The 15,792-nt window shown below is 34.8% G+C and overlaps 1 long non-coding RNA gene and 1 pseudogene across 1 annotated transcript in view; one reads left to right on the forward strand and one right to left on the reverse strand.

Annotated features, from left to right (window-relative positions):
* The first annotated feature begins 2,509 nt into the window (after positions 1-2,509).
* Positions 2,510-2,625, forward strand: LOC120612285 (uncharacterized; annotated as a pseudogene).
* A 7,429-nt stretch (positions 2,626-10,054) lies between these two features.
* LOC120612234 (uncharacterized) overlaps positions 10,055-15,792 on the reverse strand; it is a 219,178-nt gene continuing 213,440 nt past the window's right edge. Inside the window, exon 3 of the long non-coding RNA XR_005655418.1 lies at positions 10,055-12,847. This is a non-coding gene — a long non-coding RNA (uncharacterized LOC120612234). The remainder of the gene's footprint in view (positions 12,848-15,792) is intronic.

Raw genomic sequence — 15,792 nt, forward strand, 5'->3', positions numbered from 1 at the left:
ACAATTCAAAATAAAAACAAAATGATCCAATTAAAAAAAAATGAGCAGAAGACCTGAACAGCCACTTCTCCCAAGAAGACATACAAATGCCCAACAAACATATTAAAAGATGCTCAACTTCACTAGTTATTAGGGAAATACAAATCAAAACCACAATTAGATACCACCTCACATCTGTTAGAATGGCTATCATCAACAAGACAACTAATAACAAGTATTGGAGAGGTTGTGGGGGGAAAGGAACCCTTATACACTGCTGGTGGGGATGTAAATTGGCACAGTCACTATGGAAAAGAGTATGGAGTTTTCTCAAAAAACTAAGAATATACTTACCATATGATCCAACAATCCCTCTTCTGGGATTTACTTAAATAATTTGAAAACATTTACCTGTAAAGATATGGGCACCCAGATGTTCATAGCAGCGTTATTCACAGTGCCCAAGACATAGAAACAGCCAAAGTGTGTGTGTTTTTGTTTTTGTTTTTTAATTTTTTTTTGGCATTCTTATAGGAAAAAGAGGGAACATTTTCTATTTCATCAACCAGAACAACACTAGTTTGAGATTGGAACACAATCTGGTTCCAGAAAACCTATATTATAGCTTCCAGAAATGAGAAGAAACTTTTGTCTCAATGAGACAGGTGAGATATTCCTTTTGCTTTTAATATTTGTTAATACCAACATGTGAAACATTTCCACACACGTTTGGAAGCATGAACCAAATCCTGTGATAGATAGCAAAGTAGCTGACTCCTTGATACTGACCAAACCAGCAACATGCACTTGAATTTGAGTTGGATTTAGATGAGCAATTCAATAAGTTGTATAGCAGAAAGATGACTACGGGCATAGGAATCAAATGACATCATGATCTTGGTGAAAATTTTGCTCTTTTATGAGCAGTTTAGTAGTTGAGGTCAGTCTTTTAATTCACTTATAATTTTACAGAGAGTTTTCACTCTATAGCACTTAATCATTTCTCCCAAACTTGATTTCTTCATTCTTACGATTGGGTTAATACAACTTACTGTGCAGTTCTATCATAAGGACTTAATAAAATTTATATATTAAGCTTACTATAGTGCCTGGTACATAAAAGCTGAATGATTATTTCTTATTCACTATGGTTCTACTACTGAATATTGGTTTTTAATAAGGTAGCAGACTATAGTAATGTTCCGCCACCCTCTCAACCCCCAGAAAACACAGTTAACTAAGAAAATCCCTAATTATCACAATTTTATTGTATCTCTCGCAAGGAACCCAGTCACCTTACACCTACTATAATAACTTATTGAAAATTTACCATGAGCCATGCTCTATAATAAGCACTGTACATGGGCATCCTCACTTTATTTCTATGAGTTCAATACTACTGTTATTCTCAAAAAGAAAAAAATGGGAAACATAATTTAGGTTAAAGTGTCTACTATCTCTCTCTTTTTTAATCTTATAGGTGCTTCCTATCTCTGATTAAGTTTATAAACTTATAATAAATAAGAATGGCCAAAACTCTCATTAATATCTGTTTAAGAAATACAGACAATATATACAAAATGCAATGACAACACTAAAAAAACAGTCAAGGTTAGCCATCTGTTGAAATAAAAAGCAAAAGGCCTCTGAAGAATTCTCTTGAAAATTACTCCATCCATATTTACCATTTTAAAAATGTTATAGAAATTCATGCATACTGAATTGGCAAATAAAAAACTTCTATACAACCACTAATTTTTACTGCAGCAATGAAGAATGCCTGTGTTTGATACAGAGACATTAACCAGGAAAAGAATTCTTTATTGGGAATACATCACATCTCTATTTAAAAACCTCAGTCAATTTGTATAATTTAGAAAACTTCTAAAATGAAATATTTATGGTATATTTTTTATATTGTGTTTGGCTTTATTTATTTATTTATTTATTTATTTATTTATTTATTTATTTATTTATTTATGTTTGTCTTTCTCCCCCCCAGCTTTATTGAAATATAATAAACACTTAGTTGCTCATATTTACATTGTACAATTCAATGAGATTTTTTTCCAGTTATAGTTGGCATAAGATAATATACCAAGACAACAAATAACAAGTGTTATTAATAAGTTTCAGTTGTATGATCTAGTAATCAGAGATCCACATAACTCGCAAAGCAATCACCCCACTAAATCTAACACCCCTCTTATCCCTTACATTATTACAACATTATTAACCATCTTCCCCATGTTACACTCTACATCTACATTTCCATGTCTATTCTGCAACTATCCATTTGTACCTCTTTATCCCTTTGCCTTTATTTACCGTCCGCCACAACTCCCCTCCCATCTAGTAGCCCTCAAAATATTCTCTGTATCTATGAGTTTATTTCCTTTTTTGTTGTTGTAGTTGTTGATTTTGTTCTTTAGGTTTCACATGGGACATGGTTCCACGGTGTAGCGGTTAGCACGTCTGCTTTACATGCAGAAGGTCCTGGGTTCATGCCCCAGTGGAGCCAGGGTCCATGGTCTACGGCCATGCCACCCTGAATAAGCCGGATGTCTGATCTCAGAAGCTAAGCAGGGTCGGGCCTGGTTAGTGCTTGGATGGGAGACCACATAGGAAGACCAGGTGCTGTACGCATAAATAATAAATAAATAGATAAATAAATAAAAGATTCCACATATATGTGAAATCATGAGATATTTGTTTTTCCCTATCTTTCTCATTCAGTGCAATACTCTCTAGGTCCATCAAGGCAATATCTTTTGCCATTCCCTTCCTTTTATTCTGTGTGTGTCTTTAATCTGAAGTGAGTCTCTTGTAGGCAGCACACGTAGGGGTCTTGTTTTCTTATCCAATCAGCCACTCTATCTTTTGGTTGGAACTCTTAATTCTTTTCCATTGAGTTACTTATTGATAGGAATATAGCTATTACCATTTTTTATTTCTGTTTTTTATACATTTTTTTCCTTAAAGAAGTCCCTCCAACGTTTCCTGTACTACTGGAAATTTATCGATGATAAATTCCTTTAGCTTATTTTTATCTGGGAAGCTCTTTATCTGTCCTTAAACTCTAAATAATAGCTTTGCTAGATAAAGTATTCTTGGTCATAGATACTGGGTTTTCATCATTTTGAATATTTTGTGTCAAGCCCTTCTCTCCTGTACAGTTTTTTTGAGAAATCAGCTGCCAGTTTTATGGGTGCGCCCTTGAAGGTAACTAACTGCTTTTCTCTTGCTGCTTTTAAGATTCTCTCTTTGTATTTAACCTTTGGCATTTGAATTATGATGTGTCTTGGTGTGAGCCTCTTTGGGTTCCTGGTTTTGGGGATTCTCTGAGCTTCCCGGGGTTGTATGTCTATTTCCTTCACCAGGTTAGGGAAGTTTTCCTTCATTATTTCTTCAAATAGCTGTTCAACATCTTGTCTTCCTTCAGGTATCCCTATGAAATGGATATTTTTACCTTTAATAGTGTCCCATAGGCTCCTGAAATTATTATTATAGCCTTGGCTTCTTTTTTCTTGACATTCTGATTGACTGTCCTCGGCTTCCCCATCCTTTATATTGATGGTTTGATTCTCTTCTTTATCCACTCTGTTTTTCTATCTAATGTACTCTTCATCTCAGATAATCTGTTCTTCATTTCTAACTGGTTCTCTTTTATAATTTCCATTTCCATTTGTTCTTTTATCTTTTTGTCACTGAATTCATCTACATATCCCATAAGTTCATTGAGTATCTTTACAACCAGTGTTTTGAACTCTGCATCTGTTAGATTGTTTGACTCCATTATTCCTGCATCTCTGTTCTGCTCTCTAATATGGTTTCTGCTTCTCTGACTTCTTGTTTTCACTGTCTTTCTGTGTCTATTTCTATGTACTAAGCAAAGCTCCTAAGTCTCCCAGTCTTATTAGTGCAGCTTTATGTAGTAGGTGTCCAGTGGCACAGTCTTGAGAGGGGTTCAGCAGCTGGCCAAGTTTAGTCCCAGCCTGTGCCCCTCAAGGGCCACCTATTAAGATTCAGCAAGCAATCCAAAGATACTGTGCTAAAAGTTGACTCAAGAAACCACACAAGAAATTGATGCCAACTGCCACTAGTGTGAGTCTTGGCTCTGCTTAGCAAGGATCACCTGACTCGCTGAGGATACACCTGGATGTGGCTTGGGTGTAGCTGTGAGTTGGGGGAGGTGGAGTTTCATGGAATCCTCTGAGTGGAAAAACTTGTTATCCAGTTTGATGACATCTCAGCTATGGCAGCATTGTGTCCACTCACTGGGGGTTGAGAGGGTGGAGTTCAACATAGGAACAATGGATACTACCAGTACTTCTGCCTGGGAGAGAGCCTCACCTCTGGCCCTTGGCCCTCACTTCAACAACTCAGTGTCCCCTGTAAGTCCCTTGTGCTCCCCATGCAGCCTACTCGGTGCTGGTGCTCAGAGTGAACAGGTCCATCACCATGAAAGTCCCTTCGCACATTTTGCTTTAGCCCCAGTGGCCACTTTGCTGTTCCCTAAACATGCTACGTATGCTTCCACCTTTTGGTCTTTAGAAAGGCTCTCTCTCCCTTGGCACTCTTACACAGATATATACATGTTTATAGGCTTACTTGACTCGGGTCTTTGCTCAAATTACACCCCTATTTAAAACTGCAAGAATACACACAACCCTCCCTTGCTAGCCCCTAAAGTCCTAAATCTCATTATTCTTCTATTATTCCTCTTCCTTTTCATAGCATCTATTACCAGGAATATAATATATTGATTTATGTATTATGCTTACTGTCCATTTCTGCTAGAATGTAGGCTCTGCAAGGGCAGGAATTTGTGTAGGTTGGAGTCATATCTTTTCCTAAGCATCTAGAATAGGGCTTGGCATGCAAAGTCACTCAATGGATATTAGATTGAGTTGCATTAAATTAAATTAAATAGGCTTTCAGGAATATAACATGAATTGATAACATTGTGCTTGTACTAAATAAAGACTCAATTTAAAATAGCACGATAGAAGATTATTGTCTAGTATCTAATTAGATCATAAAGCAAGAGGACAGAACATCTAAATACAGGGTTAATTTGTTGGAAAAGAGAGTATGGAATAAAAAAAAAAATCCTGGGAGAAAATGGAGATATATCTTTCTTCTTTTGCTTTTAAAGATTCAAGCAATATATTTTTGGATGACTCAAAAAGGAGTTTTGAAAATACCATAATAATGTATTCTACAAAGTCAAAAAGGAGTTGAAAATTTCTTTTTTAAAAAACAATTCTGTTTTTCTTTTTCTAGTGTTCATCATGGCTCTATATAGACACCCTGACTGCAGATGTCTGTCTATGGTTTGATGGCTTAGTTAAGTTCTGTTTCATTAAAGCAGTCTCAGAAAAGAGCAGCAGCCCATGGAATATTCTTTTTACCAGCTTTGGCAACATTAAGGGTGATCAGGTAGCACAGTATTCTCAGTGTGTGGTCTCTGTACCTACAGCATTAGCACCACCTGAGAAGTCATTAGAATTGCAAATTTTTGGAACCCACTCCACCCAAGATCTACTTAATCAGAATCTTGAGGGTAGTATCTAGCTATTTGTGATTTAAGAAGTCCTCCAGGTGATTTTAATGCCTCCTTAGGTTTGAGAACCATTGAGGAAGCAAAATGAGAGAAATCGTCAGAATTGTTCATAAGTTTACACTGACTTCCTTAGCAAGGCAACATTAGAATACAGTTTTCCTTCACTAATAAATGCAGTAAATTCTTAGGTCATCTAGCACCCAACAATGACTTGATGGACTTCTCCTTGCACTAACATTTATGAAATACTCTTTATGGGCACTATGTGTCAGATTAACAAGAAAATGGTAGATTGATCATATTCTAGAAGCATAATTTAACGGATTTCACAATGCTCTGAGACACTCACTACCTGGATCTTCTTCTTCTTAAGATTTCTGACACAGCCCCTACCTTTGAGGAGGAGCTTAATGCTAGAGACCCTGTGTCCCAGATCATTTAATACCAACTTTTGGCTGACTTTGAAGTTTTAACAAAATGAATAAAAAGAATAATAAAGATGATTGATTTCAATACTAAATAAATCTTGGAGCAGCAAGGATTTTATCACGAGGTTTCCTAAAGTCCTCACACTGACCAAACACCATTCAATCAAGGCACCAAGATGTCACAAAGACACATTGGTAATAAAGAGTTTAAAAGTCCCCTTTTGTATCCTATTAATATTTCATACCCAGAACAAAATGTGGAGATACCATGTGAAAAAAACGTTTGCACAAAGGCAATGGAAATTGAAATGCACAGTCAGAAAAGACTAAAAGCTATCTATGAAAAAAAGTTTCATTTTACAATTAAAAAATAATGATGTTCAAATATATTTCCAAACAAAGATACGTTAGAACTGGTATATGTCCCTTCTATTATTCTCTTCATTATCTGAGTGTGAGGTTAAGTTTGGAGGGGTTACATTTTTCCAAACACTAGCAGCTCAGCTTTACTAAATGTTCAGGTTAAGTCAATACATTTTTGTAACTAAGAATTAGAGACCTAAGTTCAGGTCTCCACTTTGCCACATGCTGGCTTTATAACTAAAGGCAAATTATTATTTTTTTTGGGGGGGGCAGTTAGAGGTTAAAATAAGAGTAGCTTAGACAGTGTTTTTTGATAAAGTTAAAGCTTTCCATAAAGTACAAAGTCTACACAAATATGAGACCATATTTATCATCAATTAACATTTTATTTAGGTACATATAATGCACTCTGAGTGGCAGTAGTTCCCAGGGATACCCAAATGACTATTAAAAAGTGTTAGTGTTTTTTATTCTATTATTAGAATAGCTGACAAACACCTCAGAATAGTAACCCAAAATGACCTAAAGCATGGGAAAATTAGACTTAGAAGAATTTTTAAACAAATGAAAATTGCTTGATTAAAAAATGAAAGACTAAGAGGTAAGCATTAATATATTTTTTAAAGCTTATAATGTCATTTTAAGATAAACTTAGGTCAGTCAATATAAAAGCAAATAAAGATTTGGGGAAGATATAAGGAAGAAAGAATAAACTCCTTCTAAAAGGACACTAGAGCCAGTGATTGCATTCCTCTGCTGCTCGGCTGAAGATATTTTAACAGTGATTAGCTAATTCTCTCTCTCAATGGATTTAAAGATATGACTAAAAGTGGAGTGCTAGAATAATTCTTTTTTTAAAGTTCCACTTCTAGAACTCTGTGAATGGTAACTAGGTAGATTAAAAGTCCATTTTCTTTTCTCTGCCTTATTTGGCTGATATGTCTAATTCCAGATTTGGAAACTCATAGACATTACCATGAAATGTATCATAGACCATGACTCATTATGAAAAGGATAAGTGTATAAATTGTCTTACCAGTGAAAAATTCTCTGCCTATCCTGCCCTTTTTTCTGGGACAAAATTTCAGTTTTTTTTCTCTGATTCATATCCTGAGGAAATCAAATCACAAAATGGCTGTGTTCAATTAAAAATATCTTCACCTCACCATATTTTAAGAATGTAAGATCTTTTTTAATCCAGATATTTATTATTTTCCCAAGAAAGCTTTTCCTTCAGAAAAACCTTGGTGCCATTTAAGATAGTTAAAAGAGTCAGAATTCCATTTATACAGAAAAGTTATGCATTAAGTTCCTTTAGCCAACATGTCTGTCAATGGCAACCATTTAAAGATGAGAATTAGTAGGAGAAAGAGCTAAAGTTTATTTGAGCCCACTGGTGTCGGCTATAATAGGTGATTTTCTACAGTAATAATTGACATTAATTGAATTCTTACTAGGTATGAAGTGCCATTTTAAGTTTTACATGCATTATTTCATTTAATCCAAACTGCTCCATGAGATAAATACTATTATGGATTCCAAATCACAGATGAAGAAAATGAGGATCACAGAGGTTAACTAACTTGTTCAAGATGATATGCCAAGTAAGAAAGAGAGATGAGAGTCAAACCCAGAGTGTCTGATACCTAAACTTAAACTACTATCCTCATATAGTTCTTTAAAAAAAGAAGAGAGAGAGAAAGGTAGATAAAATGTCTCCACTATGTTTAAGAAAATAAAAGTTCAAAGAAGATAAGTAGCTTAAGAACCCAAAGATTATTAATGGTTTTTAGCCTGGAATTTAAACTCAGGTCAGATGGATTACAACATATATGTTCTCATCATGTAGAGATTAAATTCAAAAGATGAGCAAATATCCTAACTTAAATTCACTCCATGTAAATTATTCTTTTCTTTTTCAATTTTTTGAATTTATTTTATTTATTTATTTTATTAGTTTCAAGTATACAGTACATTGGTTAGACATTTTTATAGTTTATAAAGCAATCCCCTCCCCCTAATTGCTCCTTCTTTCCTCTGGCTCTCCACCTAGCCAATATAACTGCATTCCCTATGCCATGTTTCCCATCTCTGTGACCATCTGTCATTTGCTAATTTGTACTTCTTTAACCCTTCACCCCCATTCTCCTAGTCCCTTAACCCCCCATCCTTTCTGTCTGTCACCAAATTTTCCTCTATATTCCTGAGTCGGTTTTTGATTAATTTGTTCTTTTTGTTCCTTAGATTCCGCATATAAGTGAAATTATATGGTATTTATCTTTCTTTGTCTGACTTATTTCAACTCAGTATAATAACCTCTAGGTCTATCCATGTTATTGCAAATGGTAGAATTTCATTTTTTTAATGGCTGGGTAATATTTCATTGTATATATGAACCATAACTTCTTTATCCAATCATCTCTTGTTGGGCACCAGAAATAAATCCATGCCTATATGCTCACTTAATATATGACAAAGGAGACAAGAATATACCATGGGGTAAAGATAGTCTCTTTAATAAATGGTGTTGGGAAAATTGGACAGATGCATGCAAAAAAAAAAGAAGAAGAAAAGAAAAGAAAGAAAAAGAAAAGAAAGAAAGAAAGAAAGAAAGAAAAGAAAGAAAGAAAGAAAGAAAGAAAGAAAGAAAAGAAAGAAAGAAAGAAAGAAAGAAAGAAAGAAAGAAAGAAAGAAAGAAACTGGACCACTTTCTTATACTGCATACAATAGACTCAAATGTATTAAAGATTTAAATGTAAGACTCAAAACCATAAAATTTCTAGAAGAAAACATAAGCAGTAAACTCTCTGATATTGCTAACAATAATTTCTTTTCAGATATATCTTCTTGGGCAAAGGAAACAAAAGAAAAAAATAAACAAATGGGACTACATCAAATTAAAAAAAAAAATTGCACAGCAAAGGAAACCATCAACAAAACAAAAAGACAACTGACTGATTGGGAGAAGATATTCTCTAATGACACATCTGATGAAAGGTTAATATCCATGTAAATTATTCTTAAATTGATTCAAATAAACATATGTTTACTTTGTACAGAGCTGCATATGAGACTTTGAAGATAATATGAAATATTAAAATATAGTCTACTTACCTTCAATGAACTTTAAATTCTAGTTGGCAGAGAAAATACGCAAATGAATAGACAGAGATATATCTATACATACCTTACTGTTCAACCGTACACCTGAAACTTACTGGACTTCATTAACCAATGTCACCAAAAATTTAATTAAAATACATTTAAAAAATAAAGTATATAACAAGTAGAGTTGATTCTATTGCCTATATATTCCTGGCTATTTCATGGGTAGGAAGAAAAGATACTTTGGAGAGCCTATGGAAAGAAAACACAATCTTAGCACTTATCAGATAGGTTCTATTGAAGACATGGCTCATGATCACAGAGCAATGGAAACATGGAAGGAAAAGAAAGGATTTTTTTGTGGTGACAACTAAAACTACTATTACTATTTCTCTTGGCTAGTAGTTTTCCAGAAGGTCCCATCAAATACAGACTATAATAGTTATAAATCAAACCTGGACTTAATGTTTATAAAGAAAAAAAAAAGGCAGAGGGGAGTGAGAGGAAGAGTCGATTTCACCATTTTCAAGGAATTTTCCATTAAATTTATTCAGTCTAAGAGAAAAGAAAAACCTTTTTTCTGAATTAATTTTAAAAATAGAGCTTTATTAGATGTATGTACTAGAAACTCGACTGTTTATTTCAGACTTCCTTCCTACAAACCTTCAATTTAATGAGGAATGGGCTGTTTAAAAGAACCTTTGGGATGGTAAACATGTATTCCCTAATTTCAAGGATGTATCTAAACTGTATTAAACTTTTCTTTATTCTAAAATATAGATTTCAGCTTTTAATAAGACTATTTACTGAAATTTATCCAAGAACATCATTTTCCAAACTATCTATGGAGGAACAAGAGGTACTCAGTATGCTAATGAGTATTGCTAAATAAAACAGTTCTATAGTCAAATAATTTTGGAAAAGCTGAGTTCAATTTATTTTTTACAGCCTCAGATATGTGTGTGTGCATTTTATATCTTTAATGGGGACATACCCAGAACGTGTTTAACCTTCTAATATCTTCTTATTTTGTGGAACTTGTATTAATATCTCATAGGCCTAATATTCTAAAAAAGAAGCCATGTTCTTCCTTACCTAAATTTTAGAAAGGCAACTATCAGAAGAGTTAGGTCCAAGGAGATTAAATAATTCATGGAAGAGAGAGAACTACCAACTGGCCGTATCTTTGATCCCATACTTGGGAGTGATAGACCTCTATTTCTAGATTTTCTGGGTTTATCTTTAAACAAGAGTGAGTAACAAATCTCTAATGCTTTTCAGGGTCACCCTCATAGCAACATAGAAAATTATTGGAGTCAATCTTCCCTGTAATAATCAGGTCAGAGTTGGTCTTAGTGGGGAATGTGGGAGATGAGGCAGGGGTTTCTTCTCATGGGAGGGCCAAGAACTCTGGAAAATTGAAGGATCACATGGAGTAAAATTATTTACATTGTGTGCTTGAACACACTGTATCAATTACAACTTAGCGTTTTGCCCATAGTCTTTAGGATATATTCAGAGAGTTCAGATTTCTTTAGTGGATCATTCTCTATCTGTCAGATGTACTTCCTTGCCTTCTTCCATACTTGACCAGAGCATGAGACAGACTCACAGAATATAATGGAATTATACTTGTTCAGTTCCTTTATATGCTATGTGACTCTTGAAAATGTTATCATTGTTTACAATCATTTACATAGGAGAAAATGGAAGCACTGAAGTGAAAGTTTCACCTCTTAGAGTTCTAGAACTAGAAGGAAATTCTTAGGCTAATTCATCTACAAGGATATATATAGTTCACCTGTTAGAGAGAATGCCTTATAATCACAACATCCAAATGACTTAATTCCTAACATATCACATGTCTAGCTGAGTCAGACTGCCTCCCCTAAAGTGTTCCTCTGCCCTATCCTCAGAGTCAGAAATGTATAAAAAAACCATAGTCAACTCATTAAGATGTTATGCATTTATAATAGCATTAACCAAGATGTTTAGCCAGTAAGTACAATTAACATACCTCTTAATGTGAATAATGTATCTCGCCATGTAACTATACTTACATGCCTTTTTAAGTCTTCCAAATATTCTTGTCAGTTAAAAATTCTGTTTTCCCGATAAGCATGTTTAAAGAATAAGTTCGTATAGTACTTTACAGTTTTCTAAGTACTTTCATTTATGTGTCTTATTTTATCCTCAATAAAACTCAGAGATGAATTTTAGTGTCTTTGTTTTATGATGTAGAAATTAGAGATTGAGAAATTATCACTAAGTTAATACCTGGCAGAGTAAAATTGAAATCCAAACTCTTTGATTTCAGATTTACCACTGTCAGCTCCCCATGTAGTAAGGCAACACCTACATTTTTTGAAGGATTCCCTTGTTAAGATCATGGTGATCTCAAGCTTTTCTAAACTCCTAATGTATTATACTATAAAATTAATACTTTACTGGAAATTGTCTTATTTTCCAATAACTTCATCTGTCTTATTGTCTTAGTGATTTCATTTTGCCACAAGCTTTTGATTATGCTGTAATTTCAGGTATTCTCTGAGCTCTCATAGGCTATTCTTACTGCAAAGAATGCTTCTTCCCTCCAGACCTAACACAGTCAGGCCTGATCCTATTCAACAGAAGGCAGCATAGGCTAGCAGTGGCTCCTTTCTATTTCTTGGAAACTCTCTCTGGCCTTCTCACCTCTGTCCTTGCTTCAGGGAGGAGACTCATCCATGTACTCCTATAGCATTAGTGCTGATGGCTATGGTAAACTCATTCCATTTCATTATACTGCAAGTGTCTCTTTATCATATGTTTCCCACTTGGCCTTGATCATCTTGAGAACAGGAATCTTGAATTATTTCTCTTTGAATTCCCAGAACCCACCACACAGTAGACTATCAATAATTGAGAAACAAAAAAATCTAATAAAGAAACACAAACCAATTAAGTCAGTAGTGCCTTTGAAGAGTTCCCAGTCTCAAGGTGAAGAAAAACCTGTTGACAGACCAGGACAAGCAATATGAAGAGTTGGATTTTCCTAGTGAAGGTGGGTTCATGGTACTCTGAGAGCATGGGTAGAAGGGATTGTGTTGTCCAGGCAGTCAGCCCTCAGAGATGTTGAAGTTGGTCAGGGTCTTCAAAGAGGTAGGTTACCAGCCAGTGTGTGCGAAGTGATAGGAGTAGAGTGGGAATAGGCAGCAAATGAGGACAGCAGGCTTAGTGGAGTTCTATTTTTTTAATGTACAGCAACCCCTTCTCTGGGTCAGTTTCCCCTTCTCCAGCCAACCTCATGGTTCTAATAGCACCTCTCAGTCATGGTATGCTGTTTCTTTGGCCCAGAGGACTTCCCACAGGTTTTACAAATTTCTCCAGGCTCACAAAGGATGCAGATCTGAGAGAATAAGCTGATCTGGAGAGAGAAACCAAGGACAAAGTTGGAGGAAGTGTGTCATGGAAGCAATTGAGTCCTTGATTCTGGTAATTTCTGGAGTTTGGTGTACCCTACATTTCCTAAAGCTTGTTCTTTTACCTCAACTAAATCAAGCTGGGTTTCTGTGACATACAAACATAAGAATCTGGATCTTCACTAAGACCTTAAGAAAATCTCCCACAACATGCACAGAGATAGGTACAAAGTAGCTACTTAATATTTTATTCCTCAAACAGATCTTCTCCCATTGTCTAGTTCATTCCTCTAAATGGAGACACCGGCTTAAGTACCTTTTCCAAAGCCACCCAATCCTACTCATAACAGAATTTACACTAGAATGTGGACTCTTCACAAAACAGTTTCATCCACCACACACTATTTCCTTGTCATTTATTGCTAATCAGCCTCAAGGTAAGAGGTGATTGTGGGATTCAAATTTAGTGAAAAAAAGGACACATAATTCATAATAATGACTATAAAGTGATACATTATTGTTTTTTAAATATAGTTCCTCAAAATATAGCTCCTGACATGCATCTTCCTTTGTGATAGGTGGGTATTTTGAGACAAACAAGGCATGCTCCTTTATCTCAAGTAGTTCACCAAATATAGTGAGAAATAGTATGGCTTACCAGAGCTCATATACTTACAAATTAGCTATCTGGGAGAATATTTTACTAATTATTTTTGAAATTGCTGGTAAGTCCCTTTTGAACCAGCTATGAGCTAAACAAAAATGTCACCTCATAATTTCATAGCTGCATTTAAATTCCCTTTTGAACAAAAATGGTATCATCCAGATGGACCAATTAGATAGGTATTTCATTTTTTGAAAAGGCAAAACACCCTCCAAAGACAATGATTTTCTCCTATGAAGTATATTAAATATATATATATATATATATATACACGTATATATACGTATATATATATATACGTAGATATATATATACGTACATATATATATACATATATATACGTACATATATATGTATATATATACGTATATATATACATATATGTATATATATACGTAATATATATTCTTTCTATATATACACACACACACATATATATATATATATATATATATATATATATATATATATATGCTATAGGTTCTGAAATCAATTGTAAAATATAAGTTCAAAGATGTTTTGCCTAAGGCTAGGCAGCATCACTGCCCTGAAGGGAACTATATTATTTAAGATGGGTAAATTTTATGTACTATTAAAATAATGAGTCCTAGAATTTATATTACATTTCCTGATAGGCATATTTTCCTAGAGGCAGGTGCCAGGATCACCTTAAGTTCCTTTCAGCTCTGTAATTCTGCAATTGCTTATACTGGATTTATCCAAGCTTGTGATGGGCTGAAGAGCTATTTCTGTCCTAGTTCTTTTCTTTATATAGGTTAAATCCCATACCAATGAGTACCATAACAATAACCACCTCATGGCCTGGTTATTTTAGACAGCCTGATAAAAATGAGAATCAAGCATGACCTCCAAGCCAGAGTTGGCTGTTACAGAATATGACCTGAATATTATTTAAGCAAAGAGGTAGTCAGTGTCTTAAGTTTTTATTTTCAGCACATCGGGCCACTGCAGAACAGTCAGACTGAAGGTACAGAAAAAATTATTAAAGGGTCAAAACCACAGTTCTCACATTCCTGAATCAGTAACTTCATTTGCCTGATATACAATGCAAAATCAGAATGTCTGGGAACTCAGCGCTATGGGTATCCATGTAAAAATAATGTGTATTTTTAGTCTGTCAGCTCCAGCCAAAGAGTGTCAAGGCCACTTGCCCATCCTAATTCAGTTTTATTAATAAGCCTTCTTATCATACTGGGTTCCCCCAAATCCGAGCTTTCTTTCTTCACTCATTCTAAGTAGGGCTGAATTTATACTTATTTTTGCATATGTTGTTCTTTCTTGGAATGAAATGCTAGTTGCTGCTCTTGGTTATGTTCCTCTACAAGAATGTAAATTCCCTAGAGATTTGTTTGTTTGATTCCCAGATGTATTTACAATCTGAGTCCTTGCGCTAGAATGTAAGTTCCACAAAGCATGGAATCTCATGTCTAGAACACTGCTTGTCATGTAGTAAGTGCTTGATAATTATTTGTTGAATTAATGAATAAATACATGATGAACAACCATTCTTTAGGACCAACTCCAATGTCACTCCTCCTCTCCCAAAGCAGTTATGGGTCTTTCATCTGACCCATTAGTACTTTGCATTTCTCTATTATAACATTCATGAGATAACCTACATATTGTTTATGTTATATATGTTTTCCCAGATAAATTGGGGAATATTTTATGGAAGGAACTATGTTTTATAACTCCATGTTCTGTGAGCCTAAAACAATAGGAGTGCAATAAATGTTTACTGCTCGAATAGTTAAAAGAATGATTAAAAGTGTTTCTCTCATAAAATGAACACTGACGATTTATGATTTACCATTATATCTCAAATTCTTCCTAGACACCAGAGGTTTCCAAACTGAAGAAGCTGTGAGTCACCAGACTTGGAAGGGAGGGATATTTGTTTGTGGAGGACTTGTTTCCCGACCTCAGTGAATCACATGTATAATCACCCCACTGCATCCTGTCCGGGGAAGTAACCAAACCCCTATTTCTGGTCCCAATGTCTTTTTGGTTTTATGAGTAAATGCCACTGGCATGTCATTAAATAAATGCCCTCAGAAAGCCCTCAGCCAGTGCTATAACCTCCGATAGTCAGGTTATAGAGGAGCATTCTTGCAGTTAGTGTACAGGATGAAGGTGTTACCTTATTCATGTTGCCTGGACTATTGCTCTAACTGCTAAGTAGGGACACTGCCTCCAAGTTCTTTTCAAACATTTGTTACACTCTTTTCCAAATCACAGTATGGTCATGTAATTCTCCTGAAGAAA

This window comes from Pteropus medius, unplaced genomic scaffold, assembly GCF_902729225.1.
Source record: "Pteropus medius unplaced genomic scaffold, Ma_sr-lr_union100, whole genome shotgun sequence".
NCBI lineage: Eukaryota > Metazoa > Chordata > Mammalia > Chiroptera > Pteropodidae > Pteropus > Pteropus medius.